This window comes from Vombatus ursinus, unplaced genomic scaffold (assembly GCF_900497805.2).
Source record: "Vombatus ursinus unplaced genomic scaffold, bare-nosed wombat genome assembly UNPS02014848.1, whole genome shotgun sequence".
In the NCBI taxonomy this organism is placed as follows: Eukaryota; Metazoa; Chordata; class Mammalia; order Diprotodontia; family Vombatidae; genus Vombatus; species Vombatus ursinus.
In genome coordinates, this window is record NW_020954626.1 from 8,316,101 (window position 1) to 8,321,858 (window position 5,758).

The following is a 5,758-nucleotide window of genomic DNA, read 5'->3' on the forward strand; positions in this document are numbered from 1 at the left end:
TAGGTGGATTCCCTTTGGTGAACTTGTGGGAGTAAAAGGATTAAAGCTGCATAGATTGGCAGACATCGATGGGCTGCAACCTGAATGATTAGAGGGAGTGCCTACATTGATGAAATCATAAATCTATTAGAGTATCAAAGTATTGGTTGAAGGCAGATGGTGTGCTTATTAATTTTGCAAGTGACAGAAAGTTGGGAGGAATAGCTAATATGTTGGATGCTAGAGTCAAGATAAAAAAATAAACTGTTTAAAATGATGTCTCAAATAAGAAAAGAAAGAAATTAATAGGGAAGAATAATACTTGAGTTTTAAAAAAATCAAACTGTGTTAAGTACAAGAAAGGGAAGACATGACTAGATAATAACAAGATGGAATGAGCTCTAGATTTGATGTCAAATGACCTCAGTTCAAATCCCAGGTCTACTGTTTTTGTGTTGTATGACTTTGGGCACTTGGGGCTTTTTTGTACCCCAGTTTCCCCATCTGTAAAATGAATGTTATATTGAGTGAGCTCTTCTAACTCTAATATTTCCTGATGTTCTTTCCTTTTTTCTTCTTCCTTTCCTTCTTTCCATCCTCTCCCTCCTTCCCACAATTCCCCAGCTCTACATTGGTCATGATTTGAAGTTTGCATGAAAGAAATCTGGGGATTTTAGTAGACTACAAGTGTGTACCAAGTCAATAGTATGACATAGCAGCAAACAAGCTTAGGATGCAATAAATAATCTGCCCTCACCAGGCCAAACTGGATATATTATTTTCAATTCTGGACATCACATTTTAAGAATCATACTGACAAGCTAGAACACATTCAGATGAGGACAAGGAGGGAAAATGGAGACAATACTGTAGGAAGGTCAGAACTGTTGATGGGTAACATGTAGAACAGAAAATTTGCAAAGAACATTATGGCTATCTTCAATTATTCAATGATGGGCACTCATTTGGAAGAGGGATTTGCCCACAGCATAGAAAATAGAGATCGATAAAAGTTGCAGTGAGGCAGACTTAAGCTTAGTATAAGGAACAACTGCCCCAAAGTATCCCAGGTTTCTTAGAGAGGAAGTGGTTTCTCCTTCATAGAAGATTTTCACATAGAGGCTGAATGGCCATTTGTTAATGATGTTGTAGAAAGGATTTCTGTGCAGGAAGAAACGGAACTATATGACCTCTGATATCCCTTTAAACTTTGAGGCTCTGTGATTTTGTAGAGTATTAGTGGGTGACTATACCATGCTCAGTGCTCTAGGGGATACAAAAGAAGGGTATGGTAGGGTCCTTGCCCTTGGGAAGTTTTTTCTTTTAAAAATTAAGTATTTTATTGAGAAGTCAATATTTAACTTTAATATATCAAATTGAACTTACAATATCTTATTTTTTTATTTTCCTTCCATATCTATTAATACCTACCAACTTATCTTCCCTAACCCTACTCTCAGGTAGAAGCACTTCATTATAACAAATATGTATAGGGAGGTAAAATAAATCAACCCTTAGTCTATATTTGAAAATGCATATCTGGTTGAGTGCGGTAGCACATAACCATAATCCCTGCTACTGAAGGCTGGATCTCTTTTGGTGGATCTTTTTTGTTTTTGAGTTCTAAGCTGCAGGAGAGCTAGAACCAATTGGATGTCTGCACTAAGTCTGGCACCAGTATGGGAAGCCCCTTGGAATAGGGAGGGAAGAGGACAACAGACTGCCTAAAGATAGGCAAAGCAGCTTAGGTTGAAAACAAAGGACATCAAAGTTTCTGAGGTAATCTCAATGAGATCAATGTCTGGGCAAGAAGAGAAAGAAGGGGAGAGGCAGACAGACACTGGTTTTGTACTTATAGTCTATAACTTCTCTGCTAGAGGGTGAAAGGTATATTTCATCATTCAATAAAGTGTAAACTGAGTTCCAAAGCTTAATGGCATGGGACTCTCATTAGTAGAAATCAATGCCCTACAATTGTGTTAGGGGTGGGGTGGAGATGGCAAGAGCAGGAGAAAGAATTCCACTTTCTTCATTCTTAGGATCTTCATCAAATTTCTTCAGTCTCTTTAGTCTTCTGCAAGCCTCTTGGGTCTCTTTCAGCTCTATCGTTGCTTTGGGCACTTTCGGCTTCCAACTTTGAGAGAAAGGATGATTGATTTCAACCCCCACTTCAGGTTGCTGGAAAAGACTGGGACGAAGCCAACATGAGAAGAGCTGGCAGTCTCCACCAGGCCCCCATCTCAAGCTTGCTACATTAGAGACTTTGTGGAACTTCCCCTCGGGTGAGATCTAGGAATCTCTCTCTCTCTCTCTCTCTCTCTCTCTCTCTCTCTCTCTCTCTCTCTCTCCCTCCCTCAGTTGAATTGAGTTACCTTGCTCCCAGTGGGAAAGCTCCTTTACTCTGTATTGTCTGGTATATATTCTACTATGTATACTTTTTCTGATTTGTTTTGCTATCACCCTGGATAAATGGGTTTCTCCATTATTTCCTATGTGTGTTCATTGTGGATCTGGGGTATTTGACAGGAAGAGAATTAAGGCTTGGATATAAAACCTGGGATCTCAGTCCCCTTAAATAATGAAATGGTGAGCAAAAGTTAGCTTGAATCGGAAAACAATGTTTCTTAGACCAACAATATGTAAAGTGACAGATAGATACGATCCCAGATTAGTACTCTCTCTCTCTCTCTCTCTCTCTCTCTCTGAGAAGAACAGAGTGGCCAAGCTTCTGGCTCCAACCTCCTGATTCTCATTCTGGCAGTAATGAAAGTTTTTCTTGGAGAAGGAATGGGGGAGAAGAAGCTAAATATGTCTATTCTGCCTCCCTTCCAGCCACACATGACAGCCTCATAGTACATGTAGGAGACAGTCTTCATTACAAAAGAATGACACAATTCCTCAATTCTCTGATATTGCTGGTTATATGTTTTCTTATCAGTTATCATCAAGATGAAATGAATTCTAATTTCAAAGGGAAATTTCAAAAGAACGGTTTTGTTTCTATCACTCTGATCCCTCAAACTTAACCTAACAATGAATAATTAATTTCCTGTCATCAACTCAGGGAAGTGCTTTGTCATTATAGGTGTTCATAGAGCATGGGCTAGGTGACTAGCAGAAAGACCAGTCACATCAGGAAATATAAGAGTTAGAAGAGCTCACTCAATTCAACATTCATTTTACAGATGGGGAAACTCCCAGAGTTAATATTTCAGGTAAACACTTGTAGGGTTATGTCCTTCAACTAGAATTAATCAATGCCCTCTTCTCTCCTGAGATACTTCCATATTTAAAGGATCTATGATTTTGTCAATGTATATGATCCCTCTGCCAACCCCGATTACAACATTTTTGAGACTTTGTACATAGTCTTTAAAAGATGTTTAAAATATTCACCACCCCCAGCCAACCTAGTGATGGGACTTTTTGAACTTATCTGAACTGGTTCTTGGAAAACAATAGCAGGCTACGTTCCTAGAACACTGTTGGCTATTGCTCCCCTTCAAGGTTCTAGGGTAACACTGAGATGTAGTGGGGTTCTTTTAATGTTATAACAGGTTTAACCCTTCTTCTGATGCCAGTTCGTTATCTCTTCTATAACACTGATTGACCCAGTAATTAATGTCTCAACATTATTTAACCAATTAATATCAACAAGTTTTTGAAAGTTACTGGGAAAATTTAGCAACAACATAAATACATCTCCCCCTGACACTAGGTACACAATCTCCCCTTTTCTACTTTGGCCCTTGTGGAGAGTGAGTTCAAACAAAGTATTTGCTCCATTAAGTTTATTTCTGAATGTAGCATATCTTCTGGTTGAATAGTTTCTTTGCTGCAACAGAATATCATGTCTCAGAGGCAATCCACCAATGGGATGGGTCAAGTAGATCACTTCTAAGGGCCATGATTAAACATGAATTGACTTGGTTGCCAGTAGATTCTTGATAATGACTCCAGTTCCTATACCTCTGGTAACTTACTTGTCCAACCTTCCAAAGCTTACTGTGTTGTAGCCATGTCTAATACTCTTTTACCAAAGAACAGGAAAGAATAGACACAACAGAGATAGAAAACACTCATGGCTCCAGGTGCAAGGCCAGATGTCTCTTCCCTTCCTGGATGTTAATAGCAGCTCATCCTCCTTACTTACCACGAGGAAAGGAAAAAGAAGTTGAGTTGCACCATCCCCCCCACCTGTAGTCTTGTTATGCATATTCAGTTTCAGCTCAACAATAGTAAAGTAAGTAGATAGTAAAGTCATAGAAAACCTGCAGGTTCTCTGAATTAGGTAGCAAGGCTTTTTAAAAATTATATGTAACTAGAAACAGGCTTTTCCAGGCTCCACATTGGGGATTGCAGTAGGTAAAACACTGTGCATGCTCAAATTCTCCTCATTACACAAAGCTGAATCCAAGTGAAAATATTATGTATGTCTTTGTACCTCAGCACTACAATAAGGCATATTTTTAAAAAAGAGTTTATTGACTAGACATAGGTTGTGAGAAATATTAGGTTTCATGTAGAAATGGAGGTCAAAGTTATTTTCCAGATACCTATGGAAGTAATATGATGATAGAGCCAGGACAGTGAATGCTTGACTTTGAACATTAGCAGCATTATATCTATCTCTTGAGCTTTTTGATCATGCTTATTTAACTGTTGCCAAGAGATAAGTATATCTCTGATGTTGTGGGACTCATGGAGGCAAAACAACAAGCAAACAAATATTTACAAACAAGCTATATATAAATACATAAATATATAAATATATATATTATATATATGATAAATAGGAAATAATTAAAAGAGGGGAGGCACTAGAATTAAGATGGGTTGGGAAAGGCTTCCTGTAGAAGATGGGATTTGAGTTGGAACTTGAAGGAAACCAAGAGACAAAGATGAGGAAGAAGAGCCTTCCAGGTATGGCGAATAGCTGTAGAAAATTCTTAGAGCTGAGAGATGGAGCATCTAGTTCATGGAACAGCAAGGAGGCCAGGGTTACTGGATTGAAGGGTTACTACATAGTGTACACATTTGAAGAGTACTATTTTGGGGATGGCTCTTTTCCATATGTATTTGAATCTGTTGACTACGTATCTTGAATATCAGATATTAATCAGAGAAATCTGCAAAGAATTTTTTTCTCCTGATCTTCTTTGATTCTTTTTGTGCAAAAGCTTTTAAATTTTATGTAATTCATTTTATTTCCTGAAATCCTCTCTATTCCTTTTTTGGTCATGAATTCCACCCCTATCTAAGGTTGAAAAAAATACCTCCTTCCCTGCTCCTCCAATTTGTTTATGATGTGACCTTCTGGAGTATGTTCTCATGTATCCATTTAGAGTTTATCATGTTATATGGTATGAGATGTTGGTCTAACCCTAATTTCTGTCTGATTACTTTCCAGTTTTCCTAGCAGTTTTTGTCAAAGAGTGAATCATAGTAGTTGTGGAGCCTTGGGCTTATTGAAAATGATGTTATAATATTCATTTGCTTCTTCTTCTTCTTCTTGGACATACTACGAGGCCCTATCATGGGCCTTCTTCTCTTCTCCCTCTATATCAGTAGGGCAAAGTTAAGTAGAAATGGGGGCCCCTAAATCATAAGTAAGGATCCCTGTGGGCCACATATTGACTTAGTTTTAAAATGTAATATTATCTATATTTTATTGTATTTTTCTTTATTTTGTTTATTTCCAAATTACATTTTTATCTGGTTTGGACCTCACTTGGGAATGTTGTGGTTTCTAGGTTTGTAGGCCACATGTTTGACACCT